The 16,708-nt window shown below is 38.1% G+C and overlaps 1 protein-coding gene across 1 annotated transcript in view; it reads left to right on the forward strand.

The window, feature by feature from the left end:
* ANKRD50 (ankyrin repeat domain 50) overlaps positions 1 to 16,708 on the forward strand; it is a 42,809-nt gene that overhangs the window by 2,672 nt on the left and 23,429 nt on the right. The gene's annotated exons all lie outside the window — the stretch shown is intronic.

Below are 16,708 nucleotides of genomic sequence, written 5' to 3' on the forward strand. Positions count from 1 at the left end.
TTAAGGGTGGATAATAGCTAGGATAAAGTCGGTGGCCTTCGTGTTCTGTAAAAGGTAGGGTAGTTATTCACAGATGTGAAACAGACCTTTTAGGACCCTTGCGAAAGCTTCCAACACTGTTCTTTGTCAGAGAGGAAACTGGACTAATGGATCTCTGGGTCTGATCCAGCACATCAGTTTTATGTTTGTCTAAAAACATGTGGTAGGAAAATGTCAGTTAACTCCTGATGTTACTTCTCACAGTGTGGATGAATTATGTCATCTTTATCACTATTTATAAAATAAACGCTTTAAAGTAGTAGGTGGATCAGAAACTCATCAAGAGAGTTCATCTTCCCCATCCTTAGAACATGTCAGCTAAGCTGAATAAAAATATTAATTTACCAAACTTTTTTTTTCCAGCATGTTATTGGGAATTGTATTTCTCTGAGAGTACTTTTGTGTATCCATATCCCTTAAAATAGTCTGCCATCTTGAGCATGGCATTCACATCAGTATTCCTTTGGATTACAGTGAAGGAAAATCCAGCAAGGTTAAGCAGTAGAATTTCTACTGCTTGTTAGCTAACCTGAAATTCCTTACTGTTACATGGTGGTTTAACTGTTGTTTTTCTTCTCCAAGGACTGAGACTGGTCAAACAAATACTGAGGTTGAGCCACAGTGCTTGATCGTAATGTCATGATGTTGGAAAAGAGCCTTCCAGCTCTGGTGGCTGTGGTATCCTTGCCTGGTTAATAAACAGGATGCAAATCTACGTTGTTCCCAACGTAGTGTCTCTGAAATAAACAGACTAAACTGAGACTAATTCTGAATAATTGTTGTTGCTAACTAAAGATGCAACTTCTAGCAACTCTTAAGGTCCTAATTCCAGAACTATTAAGTCCTCTTAGTCTCCAGTGGCTAAAAAGTAGGGAAACTGTCTATAAACAGAGTAACAGGCTCTGTCTGGCTTTAAGCAGTCTTTTAAAGTCATGGAAGTGGATTAATCTGGTGAATGAGAGCTTGTTTACATTTAAACATCTATTACAAAGAAATCTTACTAATTTAGAGCAAATTCTAAGAACCTGAACCTCGCCTTTATTCTAAGCACAACTAGCTTGCTCAGAAAAGCAGGAGCTAAGTAAGTGTACTTAGATAAAAATGCAGTACAGAAATATAAAAGATAATTGTAAGTTAGACTTGCTTTTGAGATAAGACTGCTTTATGAATGCAAGATTTAATGATGGGCTGCTTGAGAATTCAGGTGTTTCTACAGGATTCTTGGCTTTGTATTAGAAAAATGAGATGACAGCATTTGGTAGCAGTCTCAATTTTTTCAGCAGTGATTGTAACCTCTTAAGCTAAAAATACTGAACATAGTATAGCAGCTTCAGTCAAGGGTTTATTTTTATTACAATTTTATTTTGTCTCTTGCTGCCCACCAACCCTGGTCTCCCGCTCCCAACAGCAGCTGTGGTAGCTGGTATTCATCTTCAGATTTAAGGGAGATGAGGTGTTAGCACTGAGGTGCTGTATGTTTTCAGTGCTATGGCAGGGGACCAGCAGGTGGCTGCTGACAGCAGTGCCGGGAGCTGGTTCTGCTGCCCATATGGTATAGTCCCTGTGCACACACATAAGGAACGTGGCAATGCCTCCTCACCCTGAAGTACCTAAATCACTTGGATATATATAAAGCGTGGAAGAAATATTTATCAGAAATATAAGCTTTGTTCACGAGCTCCAAGATGTAATATTCTAGTATCCCAGTCCAGTATGCTTATGTATGCTTCCTGGTAAATGCAAGCTGTATGTGAGCTCTAGGAAGACTTAACAGTCAGCTGGTGGCTGTTCATATTGAATAATGGCCCTGAAATGACACAAAACTCCCATCTCAATGCTCCATTGGCTTTACCTTATTTTAATTTTCTTTATTCAGTAGAAGATGGCAAAGATCTTTCTTTAAAGTTACTGTCAGTTTTTTCGCTGCTTTGCGCAGCAGCTGTAGGCTCAGCTATGTCTTCATTGCCTAAATTGGAAAGTCTTCTCTTTATAAGTGCTAAGCAAGCTTACACTTTTCTATTTTTGTGCTAATTTTCCTAGAAGTAGTAAGAAAGATAACTTGCTGGTGCCTTGTAAAGTGTCAGTTTATAAACAATGTAATTCTTTAGTCAAATTACTAAATCTTCTCATGATGAGCATTTTTAAACAGATTTCCAGCAAATCTTGTGGTGCCCTGTGCAAGTGGTAACCCATAGAGCTAAGTCTTTTCTCCTCATTATTTGAATCTCTGCTCTTTAAAAAAAAAAAAAAAAAAAAAAAATCTCATGTATTTATAATCTTTAAGAGCTCTAAAAATTCTTTCAGAATTGTATCTTACCAAACTGCAGGTCTGGAAGGTTTGCTATGTACAAGTGTATTTGGCATTTGTTGCTACCCTGACAGCTGAGAGAAAGAAGAGCTACTTATGGCACTGCTTCTGAGGCATTTCTCCATGCGTGTGGTTCTGGAGCATGAAGTGGTCTTAAAAACATGAGGGAGAAAGCTGAAACTTCATGTTCAAATTTTAAGTGAAAATTAAGGAGAAAGCATAAAGAAAATGAAAAAAATATTGCATTTTCCAAAGTTCAGGCGGAACAATATGTTTAACTGAACAGATTTAATCAAAAAAGGTCTGTTAAGTTATTCTTTCCTGTATGAATAGAAAAATTAGAACCAGAATACCTCCAGATTTTGCCAGACTACATCTAGAGTTGTGAATGGGAGTTTTCAGTGAATTTTTAGTTCTTTTAGAGCAATCTTACATTTCCAATAACTGGTAGCAATACAGGCTGTCAGTTGTTCAAAGCCGTAAGGAAATAGTGGAAGTCAGATACAAACCGTGGATAATACTGGAATGGTTTAAGCTTCAGTGTAAAATAACACTTGTCTTAGTTTGTTTTTCTGAAAAAGGTGATAGCATTAAACCAGGCAGCAGGGAAAGATGTGCATTTGCTGCATGTTGTGCTGCATCTGGTATTAGGGACAGAAGAATGGGGTTGGTTAGCTCCCAGCCCAGAAAACTGGACTGTGCTGGAAGTGTGGGGCCAGTTTATACCACACTGCTGATTTCTTTTCCAGTCTGTTGCTCTGAGTTTGAAAGACATCCAGGACCAGAGCTCATGAGTCAATTTCAGAGAGAGAACATCTGTCTGTTAAATAACATCACATCGTTAAGTTTGTAGTGTGTGTATTGGTCTGGTACAAACTTAAGGAAAAGTCTGGATGTTGTGTAATGTTTGGGTGAATTGATGAAATGAATAAATACCTCAAAATGGTGAATTACCATGTCTCTTGGAAGGCTGGTGTAGATGGAGCTGTTTTACTCTCATAGTGAAGTTATTTGCTGTCTTCTGCATCTCTTTTTTAAGTGACTTCAAGTCTTGTGAGATTTTGCACAAATGCTGAATCATGGCTTGAAACAGTGATTGAGCACCTGGCAGAGAGGCAGGGCTAATCCAGGGGAGCTCAGGTGTATGCAGTGTATCTGAGTGACCAGAAGGGGTGGAGCCAGCATCCATCCCTTCCCAGCCCTCATTTGAGGATTGGCAGTGGAGGCAAGGAGATCTTGCTGGAGATCATTTTCTACTAGAGGTCTTCTGAAGGTAAACACCTTCTTAATTTCTGTGCTCAGGTCTGTTGCATTTGAGCAAATCCTACTTACTGTAGCCTGGCACCTTGCTGCTCTGCTGTCACTGCTGCTCTTTCTATCATGTTATTGTTATGATTTTTTATTTGCCCTAGAACTTCTAGCATTAAGGGATATCTATACAACTACTTTAATGTAAGATGGACTGATCAAAGGGATGTACATACCAGAAAAGCTAAGCTGAAAATTCTGACTTTTACTTATTTGCATTACTGAAATTGTATTCTCATGTAGCTAGCTGTCTTAGATCACTAGGGACCCAAGAAAAGAACAATAATTTTAAATGTTGAAGCTTTGTGAAGCTTTTATGCAATAGCATATGCAAGCCCATTTATATCTTCACCAAGAAAGGAATGTAGCAGAAAGTACACCATAGTAATGTCTTCCTCTGTATTTCTTATACTTCATCTGCTCTGCTTATTTGAAGAGTTAGCTAAAATGAGTAGCTGAAAAGAGTCACCCATACCACATACCAACCCAGATTCTGGAATTCTCAGTCAAAGCTAACAGGCACTTTTATCCCCCCTCCGCTCCCTTACCTGTGTTGGATTTCCATGTTCCCAATTTTGTTTCTTTCTGCCACTCTGTTTTATGCCAAGAGTTGTGTATAGTTGAAGGGTGTAAGTTTCAGGTGTTTGAGAGAGTTTTCTATAAGGGGAAATTCTAGGTTGTTGTAGGAAAACACAGGTTTGTTTCAAAAATATTCTGTGACAGTTGTCCAAGGTCTTTAAATCTGCAGTATGAAATGCCATTTTTCTTGCAATTTATTTGGAATAGATGAAGGTAAAGGTTTAGAAAATGGGTTTTATGTGATAAGATGAAATGTGTTGAAGCTCTTTTTGAAACTCCTTGTATGATCCTTGAAGCCAATAATATAATTAAAATTATCATAGATTGTGTGGACTTGATGGAGCAATTAGTGGGCCTTTTCACTTTTTCAGAGTAGCCTATTCTTAGTTGTAAAAACTTAATTTTTTTGAGTAAATCTGAAAAGTTGAGGGCCAGCTCCTTTCCTTTATTTTCTCTCTTTTTTTTTTCTTTTATCTACTTATTTTCACATTGTCTAGTAAGTTTCAAATCCACCTTGATGGCTGAGGCAAGAGGTTAATTAGAGCATCCCAACTTTCATGAAAGCAAAAGGAGTTGCTCTTTGTAAAGCTTGAAACTTAGTATTTTTCTTGCTAGTGGTAAGTAGCTGCTGTTTGTAGCTGGTAATTTATTATAGTTTTATTGATAACAACATTTGTGATTGCTGTGAAAGTAATCATAGCATCATAGAATGGCTTGGATTGGAGAAGATCATCCAGTCCCAACCCCCTGCTGTGGGCTGGTTGCTCCCACTGGATCAGGCTGCTCAGGGCCTCGTTCAGCCTGGCCTTGAGCGCCTGCAGTGATGGGGCATCTACAGCTTCTCTGGGCAGCCTGTTCAAATAAGCAGTATTTGTTTTACTCTGAAGGTAGTAAGGGGGTAGTGTGGTATTTACTTTGTGGGTGTTTTTTTTTTTTTTATTTTTGTAAATGCATTTAGTAAAAATATGTTTTTACCATGAACTCAGGAGGTACGTGGAGAGGCAGCATACTGGAGACTGTTACAGGTGTGCAGGCTCATCTTTTGGGAGACTTGAACCTATTGGAATTTCTGCTAATTTATTCTGTAAAATGTTAGTAATTCAGTCTTAATCTTTATATATAAAAAAGCTGCTTGACTTTTTTTCATCCAAGTCTCAGATTCTCTGGAGGTGATCTGCCTTTTTGCTCTGATCACCTGCTGGCTGCAAGGGACTGCTGCACAGGCTTTCCTGCTGCCTTTGCAGCACCAGTACAATTTTGTAGCTATAGCTTTGCCGCAATTGCAAGGTACCATGAACGTGGATCTTTCAGGCTCTAATTTTGTGGAGCTATAAACGGTAGAAACGAAGCCAAAAGCTGTGTCCTGTTCCAGTGGAAAATCTGAATGCATAATGAATTAATTTACAGGATCCTGTTAAGAACTTCACAGTGTGTTTATTCATTTACCACATGTAAAGTTCAAACATACAAGTAACTGACTTCCACCTAGATAGAGAAGGGAGGGTTGGAGGTGACCTCAGAAAATGAAGTCCGTGTCCTTGTTCCAGACAGAAGCAGCCAAGTCTGAGAGGGATGCTTGTTTCATCTACTCTGAGAGAAATTCCCATATGCCTAACTTAAGCTTTTTTTGCTCTAATCTGAGCTTGTTACTAATTATAGTACTCCCCAGAGATGTGGAGAATAGATTCCTTCTTCTTTCTTTTTGTGACAGCTTTTTACCTATTTGAATACCATCTAATTTCTTTTATCTCATAATTAAGTTCCATAATGCTCACTGGTTAGAGCTCCCTCAAAGGTCACACCTAACAATGTGACACTAAAAAAAAAATTCCTTGGCTAAATTAAGGGTTTTTTGTATCTAGATGGAAATGTCATTAACAATTTTAGATGTGTACATATATATCATTTTACTTCTATACTTTTCCAGAATTGTCTGTTCCTATATCATTCCCTTATGCTTGACTTGAATCCTGAAGTGAGTTGGATCCTAGCCCAGAGAAGCTTGAACTGGTACAGGATTGAATTCTGCTTAAAATAGTGGCCATAACCATTTTCAGTTAAAAGCAATCTCAGAGATGATTTGTTTTGTCCTAGGTACCTTTTGTAATCATCCAGGGATTGATACATCCATTGGCAACTTGCCAAAGGAGAAGCAGGTCTCTGAAGAATCACAGAATCATAGAATGGTTTGGGTGGGAAGGGACCTTTAAAATCATCTAGTTCCAGCCTCCCTTCTATAGGCAGGGGCACCTCTAGACCAGGTTGCTCAGAGCTCCATCCAGCCTGACCTTGAATGCTTCCAGGGAGAGTGCATTCACAACCTCACTGGACAGTCTTTTCCAGTCTTACCAACTCACAGTGAAGGATTTCTTCCTGATATCTAAATCTACCCTCATCCAATTTAAAACTGTTTCTCCTTGTCCTGTCACTACATGCCCTCTTACTACATTTTTGCTTTCCAGGAGGTAGTGGAAGAAGAGCACCTTGAGTACGGTGTCCGGTTTTGGGCCCCTCATTATAAGAAAGACATGAAGGCCCTGGAGCATGCCTAAAGAAGATCAACAAAGCTGGCAAGGGGTCTGGAGTATGAGTCTTATGGGGAGTCTCTGAGGGAGCTGGAATTGTACAGTCTGGAGAAGAGGAGGCTCAAGGGAGACCTTATTGCTCTTTATGACTACCTGAAAGGAAGTTGCAGTGAGGTGGGGGTCAACCTCTTCTCCCTCATAACTAGTGATAACCAGGGGAAGTTCAGGTTGAATAGTAGGAACTATTTATTTTCAGAAAGAGTAGTGATGCATTGGCACAGGCTACCCAGGGAGGTGGTGAAGTCACCATCCCTGGAGGTGTTCAAGAAATGTGGAGCTGTGATACTTAAGGGACATGGGAAAATACTGGTGGTAGATGAATAATCAGACTACATGATTTTGGCCTTTTCCAACCTTGGTGATTCAGTGATTGTTAAGAGTTGTGCAACTCAACAAACTTATTTTCTTTCTTTTGAAATTGTACCTTTTTCCCTCATTCAACTATAGGAAACAATATGGCACTGTTTCTATCTACTTTACAGAGAATTTGGAGGAGAATTAATTTTGATTGCTGCCATGAGGGATATAGACTTTTTAATTAATGGTGATAAAGTTTATAAATGTGATAGAAAAAATTGTCTTCTGAAACCTTTCTGCTGTCATTGCATTGATTCTAACTGATTACAGCTAATCGTTAAGTCTTTGTAGAAAGCCATGTATTCCCTTGCTGTTCCCGCCAGCATTTTAGAAAGTTTTTTTCTGCTTTTTTTTTTTTCCAGAAGGCATCACTACTGTTGTTACATCTTCCTCCTGCCATTTATTTCAAAATGTAGATATTAGGTCTTAAAGGCTGCAAAAGAGTTCTAGGCTAAGAATTCCTAATTTGCAAAGCATATGCAAGAAGGCAGCTGGAGTAGACTTCTGAATCCTATCCTTTTTTAAAATTTAAATATGGTGGTTTGTCCCATGTAGTCTAATTTTGAAGTTCTGTGGAAGTTGGGTGTTGGAATGACAGGTTCTCAACTCTGTGACTAAAGGCTGAATTAGTGAAAATGCTTAAGTCTTTCTACTTTTTGAAAATTATGAGACTACCAAATATAATTATGCTGAAACTTAAGGTGCCTCGTTTTGTCACTGCTGGTGTTTTGTACTCAGTTGTCGTGGAATAAATACAGAAAGGACATTGAGGTGCTGGAGTAGGTCCAAAGAAGGGCAACAAGGAGAATATGGAGCCTGTTGAAGGGCTTGGAGAATGGGCCCTATGAGGAGAGACTGAAAGAACTGGGGCTGTTAGTCTGGGGAAAAGGAGGCTCAGGGGAGACCTTATTGCTCTCTTCCAGTATCTGAAAGGTACTTACAGAGAGAGCAGGGTTGGTCTCTTCTCACTGGTGACAGCTGACAGGATGAGGGGAAATGGCCTCAAGTTGTGCCAGGGTAAGGTTAGGTTGGGTATCAGGAAACACTTCTTTTACAGAAAGGGTTGTTAAGCACTGGAATAGGCTCCCCAGGGAGGTGGTTGAGTCACCATCCCAGTGGAGAGTTGTTAGAGTTAGAATATTATAGTTAGGTTGTGGTTGGACTTGATTATGTTTAAGGTCTTTTCCAACCTGAGCAATTGTATGATTCTGTAATTAGATCTTGCTTTTAATACCTGATTTCTGATGAAGGAACTTAATGTCAGAAATATATACGTTCAAAATCAAGTGGCTAAGGGACTCTTTAATTAAAATTTACTAATGATCTGCTTAAACGGCAAACAAAACAAATTCTGTGGGTTTCATCAGAAAGTCTGCATGGTTTTTCTGACTTTAGCTCCCTAGTAGGTTAGTGTTCATATTGTGGGGGCTTAAACTTAGTGATTATGTAGTGAGAGACATAAAATATTAAAAACAGCAGACAGCCTTCACAACCCAAAGTCTTTTACTACTCTTCATAGGAAGCAGCTGCATGTAAGCTGATATCTGCGAGATCAAAAGAACTTTTGAGATCTAATGAAGAAAAATGGTGAACAAGGCAGTTTGTATGAAAGAAGTAAGGAACAGCATAAGAAAATCTTACACAGAACTTTAAACTCCTGTGTGGTGGTGTGCTTTGAAGACGTAAGCAACTACAGTGAATGAATGCTAAATGTGTGGTAAAATGCTGCTGGTCTTCAGCGTGTGGCTTACCAGTTACAGCAGTTCAAGTAATTACTAATTTCTGTGCCAATTTTCAGTTTTGTGTAGTATGAATCTGTTAATTTAGAAGTATTTACATACTTTCATCATGTACCTTATGGAAACAGATAAGATCTGTCCATATTTCAATTATTCAGTAGTGCAACTTTATGCTCAGAAATGCTATAGGCAGAATGCTAACAGAAAATCGTAGCAGTTTGTGGGTATAGGGAGAAACAAGGTTTTTCTAAGAACATGCACAAGAGGTTTAAAACAGTCTGCTAACTCAGCTTGCATTTCCACCGTGTTGAAAATGACATTCTGGAAGGTTAATTGAAAGTATTTCTGATTCCTGTAGTCCATGTAGTGTTTAACTGATGCCTTGGGCTTTTACTGTTGCTGGGTTTCATAGGAATTGCTGTGTTCACATGCTCCACACTATTAGAAAGTTGAGCGTTGACTGAAGCTTAAGTACTTTGTGGCATGTTTCTCTTTAGGCTTTTCCCTTAAATCTGTGGAGTTAGTGGGTCACGTAGCAACAGCTGGTGTTTCTGCAAGAGTAAGTTGTATGTTCTTCTTTCACTGTATGGAAGCACTGCATACAAGGTGAACGTAATACCATTTAAGGTTTTAACCTTTTCAGTTTGAATTAACATAAGAAAGTTTCCCTAAGGCATTTTAATAATGACAACTTACATAGGCCTTTTTGTCTTCTACTTCTATAGGCATTAACATTTTGCCTTTAATCTATGTGGCTCAGTCTTAAACCTTGCAGGTTTCCCTATAAGCTGTTTAGTTAGATAGACCTTCATAGCAATTCTCACTTGTTAATTATTTCCCTTCCCTCCTGTTTTCTATGCACATGTTCATAGCTTGTGCAAGGGTTTAAGTTTCTTTTTTGTTCCTTTCTAATGAAAAAATGAAAAGGATTTGGAGGATTGTGGAGCAGAAAGGATTTAGTGTCTAATATACTGGGAAAAGATAGCATTGAAATATCTCTTTTTGAAAGTGTTAGTGGAGCAGTGCATTGAAGAGGCTTCAGTTTCTTCTATGTGATGATGTATACAATGCACTGGGAATGTTCAGAAAACCTTCCAAATGCTAAGAGAAGGTGTGTTTTAAATATTTAATGCGAAAACATTCTAGGACTGAAGAATCACTAGTTGGAAAAAAGTAATTAAGGAAAAAAGTGATTTAAAAATAATAATGATTGAACACCTGTGTGTGTGTGTATATATACATGTAAAACTCAATCCTTATTTCAAAGGTGTTGTGGAGGAAACATTGTAAAGAATGTAGGTGGGTGAGTTCCTGGTACATTTGAATGACATCAGAATGTAGTAGAATAGCATGAAAGAACTGAAAATGAAATTGAGGGGAGAACTAATAGGGAAATTTATGTAGCTGCTGGAGCAAATGGTGCAGAACTCTTGCAATCAGAGTTCTCTCCATGCCTTCACACAAAGGAAGACCAAAGTATCTTTGATAGAAGGTGATTACTCTTGGCTCAGTTTTGGTTGCTGTTGTTTCAATGGACAGGAGTGGGAATTAAGGATTGTATGTGAGTGGACTTCCAGGTCAGCAGTCATAGTGGCATCTTTTCCTTTTTTTTTCCCTCTCTCTTTTATCACATGCTAAAGAGAGTTGGCTATAGTGGTGCACATGCAGAGGACAAAAAAATGCTGACCACCTTGCACAGAAGCAAGTTTGTGTGCTAAAGTTCTATGGTTGTCTTGATAGATGAAAAGTTTGTAGGAAGGGGTTATGGCAGCATCCAGGGCATGGATGCTTGGAAAAAGAAAACTTTTGTTAGTGAAAATAGTGGCTGTGTAGAGGTGGCTTTAACAAGTGGGTATGAATGAACCTCACAAGGGAAAACTGTTGAGAAAAGGATTACAACATGATTTCAGTCTTAAAGCAGCTAATTAACAAATCTTGGATAAACTGCATTAACTCTCCTGTAGCGATATAAATCATTAGTTTGTCTATCCTTTTTTTCTGCACTTTCAAGAAGTGCAGTTCAGCAGGACAGTAGAAAAAAGCTGTGTTTGTAGGGCAAGTGCAGCTAATCTGTGGTAAGAGGAATTGTCTTATGACTATGTATTACGCTATATAAGTGAAGGAGCATTAACTCTGCCTCCTCTGCCAGATACATACTTAAGTAGTCAGCAAGCAAATGTTTGGTTAAGTTGCCTTACAGTTATCTTGGTGTAAGTTATAGGAATTGTACCAACACATCCTACCTTTGACAAACCTGCCAAAGCTTGGGTGAACTTTCCCAACTTTTACAGCATTCCTTTGCCAATTGTATGCACCAGTTTGGTTTCAGTAGCTTTACTTTGTATTGGATAGTGTTGCTGTGTTCTTTGCTTTGGCTCTGATCCATTTAATTTGTCTTTCTTAAAAACAGAGAGAACATTTTCCCCCAATGGATTTATAGCATGTACTGCACATTAATATTAAGCTCAATTTTTGTAACTTCAGGTGTACTTTTTTTCTTAGTGCCCTGTGTTTTAATTTGTGTTAAAGATGTGTTTGACAGTAAACTCTTTTTGGTGTATAAAATGTTAAGGATAAAAGAGGATAACATAATTTATTTCACTTGATCTATTGTAGTTAAGACTAAAAATAGATCTAATTAAATATATAGCTCCAGAATTGGTTCCAAAGCTAAATGCACCACTGCTGTGAGCTAATAGTTAGGTGAACATGGTGCTAATCTGGCAGTGTGTTTTTAAAGCAAATTACAAAGAGCTAGAAAGGACTCATAGGAGGCATAAAGTCAAGAAAAGCTATATCTTTTGGAGGATGGTGGGTGAGAAAGGGGAAAAAAAAACATACAAACAAAAAAAACCCCCAACAACTTTACAAGGTTATTAATATGCACTCTGAGTGATATAGGAGACATGTATGCTTTGTATTCTACTTTTGGGAGTATGGGTAGAGTAATTTTGACTGGGGCACATGAAAGCTGTTCCATCTGCTGCCTCTTCAGATAAGACACTGCAGTTAAAGGTGAGGACAGTCCCTTCAACTTGAGAAAATAATTTAGAAAAAAGATGCATGATAATGCAAACATAGACGGAAAACTGTCTTAAGTGCATGATTCATAAGGTAAAATCTTAACAGCTTTTCATCTAGTATTTGTGCAGAGGATTTTCTGAAAATGAGGTTAGTATTATCCTGTGATCAGTACAACAATCTGCAGTATGGGGTGCAAGAAATGAGAAAGGTGGGTATATAGCAAGCTCACCAGGGAATGGCAGAGACTTCAAAGTTTTCACTGTTTGTTCAGTTTTCACCATTTCAGGATCCCCACTTGAAGAAGCTCATCCCTACAGCCCCAGCCCTTGCAGCACCTCTTCTTTGTGCATCCCAATTAATAATGCGTTTTTCTTCTGAAATCAGGTGTGTAGGAAAAATAACATTGGGATTGTCAGGGTAACTGTTAGCTATAGTAGTAACTGACTGCCTTTGTGTTGTCCATGCTAAGCTGTTGTCTTTTGTCACACAGTCATGGGGTAGCAGAAAATAAATCAGGCTGGAAGGTAAACTAGGGTGTAGCTTGATAAAAGCCATTCAGTTTAGTGTATCCAGTGTAGTTTTCTAATTGTATCCTCTGTTGTTTTCTTTGTTTCAGTTTTTAGGGATAACACTTCTCTCATGTCAACAAATAAAATTGTATACACGGAAAGCAAAGTCTGTATCTTCAGCTGTTTATGTTCTGCAGAAGTTGAGGTACAAGGAAGAAATGGATTTTGTCTGCCTCCGAAACACAGAATAATGCCAACAAATTAAAATGCCTGTTAGGCTACAAGAATTTGTATTCAGCTGTACATTAACCTCTATAGATAATACTACTTTTAGTTGAAGCTATATTTGATTAACAAATAGAGGTTAATTTTTATATGACTAAAGAACCAAATGATTAATGAGAAAAACTGAAGACTATATTTTTACTTTGCTGTGCCTTTCATTTCATAGATGATTTAAATCTTACTTTGCAATTTTAATGTTCTCTTGCATATATGAGCTTGTTAGTTTTTGTTATTATGGTACCCTATAGCTACCTTTTGCATTTCAACTACAGACTTCTGAATATGTACGAATGTATTATCATAACTTGACAGGTATAAAAAAATAATGTGCCTTATGGGTAATTCATTTCAACTCGTAACTTACAGTGAGCCTGATTTGATACTTTCTTCTCGTGCATTTGATGTAAAATGCAATTTCTTTGAAACACAGGCCCTTTTTTTAAAAAAAAAAAAAAAGTTATTCATATAGACAATGAGAATATAATTGATGTTTCAGAAAGAAAAGCAATGATTTTCTGCCCTAACAAGAGACATCTTTTAAACAATACACAGTTGATGACAAATCCTGGGGATAAATATAAATAAGAGTAACATGGACAATAGCTCAAAAACTGGAGGTGGAAGAGGGGAGGAATGAAGGGTATTCAAGTAGGGTCATGAGGCACACAAAGAGGATGAGGCAGTTAATCAACTGTTGTGAATATCTTTAAACTAATGGAAAAAAAAAAAGGTATAGGGTATAAAGAGGCAGAACTGGAAATCTTAGTACATAGAGTCAAGGTTGATTTAAATGCTTTTAAAGATCTCTCAGGATAACTTGTGTGACTGGAGTTTACAAAAAAAGCAGCTTGTTTAGGAGTTGCTTTCTATATTGTAAACTTGTTTTGAGTTCTAGAATAAACTAAATTTAAAACTACTGTAAAATCTGTGAATGAAGAAATGCATTGCGTGTGGGTATAGTTTTGTACATATGGATATCTATTTAAAGGATGAAGGTAGCACTGTAATTGGAAAAAAAAATAGAACTACCCTATCAGACAATCTTGTTTATCTTAAATATTATTTGTATTGGCAGAGTGTAGTTGTAGTTGGTAACTGAGGAATTCTCTTACCTCTAAACTGTCTTTTTAATGTTTTACTCTATCAAACCAGCAAGATCAGGTAAGCTGAGTTTCTTCAAGAGAACAAATGGGTTGTCCATAGCATAGGATTTGGATGAGAATGTCTGTGTGGTGGAAAATACTGAGTTGCCATAATAGATAAGAGATGAACATCATCTGGGAAGCCAGAGTCTGTCAGTGACTAGATTTCTAGTGTGAGAGAGGAGAAAAAGTAATGAATAGAAGGACAAATCTGCTTCTAGCAGATTGGAAAGAATCAGACGAGAAGATGAAGAGAAGCTTTTGTTGATGGTGACTGCGAAATGATCTTAAATGTGTGATTTTTAGAAGAGAAAGAACAAACTGAAGCAGTGGACTTTGTCCTCAGATAATTTGTGGGTGAGGACTTGTGACTGCAAGTATAAAGAAAGGAAGGAATTAGCTGGAAAGAATACTAAGGGCTCAAATCCCAGTGTATTAAGTAGCCAGTTTAGTGAGACCAAGCTCCTCATCATTCATATGTTAAACCTAAGAACAAAATCAGGAAAGTAGATCAGCTACTTAATATCAATTTAAGATTGCAGAAAAACAGCCTGGAAGAAACAGCAACAAAAAAAAGCAGAGTAGGAGAGATGATCTTATACAGTCTGAGTTGCCACTGTTGTCTTCAAAGGACAAGTTATCTTTTTCAAGATGGCAGAAAATGTGGACTTGAAAGAAAAAGATACTTAATGTTTTGCTTTATAAAGGGATAAAAAGATGTTAGAGAACTGTAGACCTGTCAGTTGAATAAAAAATGCTGGAACAAATAATCAAGCTATCTGCAAGTGGCTGGAAAGTAGGAGTTGAAATGACAGCTAATGTGGCATGACATGGTTTGGTTTTCTACAGATTTAACTAATTTCTTGCTGTAAAAGAAAATAATAGTACTTGTGGGTAAGGGATAACTGTGAATATCATTTTTACTTTAGATAGGCATTGGTGATGTTTATATGATTCTGCTGCAAACAGGTAGTGCTCTAGGTAGACCAGCAGTTGGTTCCACTCAGAGGGATTTGGGTACCTTGGGAGTAACTAGAAGCAGTTCACAGTGACGCTGCACATTGTGTTGGGCATCGCTGCCATCTGTCCTGCATCCATCCCTTCAGCCACTGAACCACTGTCTGGGAGAATTTCCATAGGATAAATAACAATTCTATGCTGTTTGTTCAGGAAATTGTTTGTAGGGGTTCTCATACTCTCCTCCTCTTTCCCTTTGATAGAGACACAGATTTTTGTATGTTAGACTCTGAGAAGTTAGAACATATTGTGTAGGTAAGAACATAAGGCAAATACCTTCAGATAAAAAAAAAAAGTATGCAAAGACTCAACCTGCTCCTAGCAGCAGGTGTGAGTGGGTTTCAGCCACACTAGTCTTTCCTTAATACAGCTGAGTTGTTTGCAAACTGCTCTAGGCAGTCCAACTATTAGAACCAAATATTTGCTCTTAAGGCTTCTTTTTCTGAGTTTTCTAGTAAATCTACCAGTAGATCCACCTGCAGAGCAGCATAGAAGAAAATCACCTATATATTTGTATGAGACAGTGGGAGGTCTCTAATCAATATGCAGGGGTCCAGCATGTTGTGTTTGTGTGAGTGATGGTGCTGGCTGTATGATAAACTCTGCTTTTGTCTGGCTCTATACCCTGGAGCTAGCTTTTGTGCTCTCCTTGTGGGATTGTAGCTCTGCTTTACAATGGCAGATGAAACTCAGGTTACTCCAAGGCACTGCAGGATCAGGTGCTAAATTGCACAGCAAGCCTTGCCTGCCATTTCTAATTTGCCAGTTTGAAAAGCCTGGACCTGAAACTTACACGCAAACATTGGGGCTTACTTAATGGGTGATTCTCAGCACTTCTTTTTCCTTCTTTCTGCTTCATAAGACTTCCTTCTTAAGTCTCCCTTCAGTTGGTTAGAACTGCTAAGGCTGTTTATTTTTCTGTGCAGTCTGTGAATTAGCAATTCACTTGAAACAATCACATGTATTATACTATTGTTCCTTGGTGTGTATAATTCCAGTATTGTGCTTCGTCAGAAAGTCATAATCAGTTGCAGGCATGCTTTTATCACGTTGAAATATGGCTGAACAGCCACCTCAGTAACTTGACTGCATGCTTAAGTATGTACACAGGTGTGTGCACAAAATCAAGCCAGGTAGTTTTATTTTCATGGAAGGCAGCTGTTGAAGTTTACCTTTAGATTGAGCCTCAATCTGTAATTCAGAAACCATACAGCAATTAGACAGCAGGCGTGATGATCCAGATGAGTAAGCTGCTGCTGGTTGTGATCCATAGGACCTAAAGGAAAATGTGCGCTGATCTAGAAATAACACCATAGGTGTTTTGTGAAGATGCTCTTTTTCTTTGAGTGAGTTCAGCTGCTGCAAGTATTCTCAGGAAAGGTTTAATATTTCATCAATCGAACGGCTAAAACTGTCTGATTAGAAGTGAAATTTCCCTTTGCCTCTTTTATTGTGACCCATATCCCCTATACAGTTTGGAAAACAAAAGAGAAGAATTCAGCTCCTGGCTTATGGATGCATTTGCTGAGTTGTATAGCAATGTTTAACAGCTTTGTCCTCCCTATCTTCAGTCTTTTAAGTGCAAATTAGAAACCAGAATACTGACAAGCTCACAAGTTTACATTCTGCTAGTTGACCATTGAAATATAATATAGAAGTGGGTACAGGAGACAGTGGGAAGAGAGGTGGGACGCTTGCTGTCACATGTAAAAAAATTTTTTCAGTAGAGATTTAAATAGTGATCTGGAATTCTGAATTCTCCCTTCTATTCTGAAACTGTGGATCAGTGCACTTTAAAGCGTGATTATTCCAGTTC

Source organism: Phasianus colchicus, chromosome 4 (assembly GCF_987193195.1).
Source record: "Phasianus colchicus chromosome 4, bPhaCol1.hap1.1, whole genome shotgun sequence".
NCBI lineage: Eukaryota > Metazoa > Chordata > Aves > Galliformes > Phasianidae > Phasianus > Phasianus colchicus.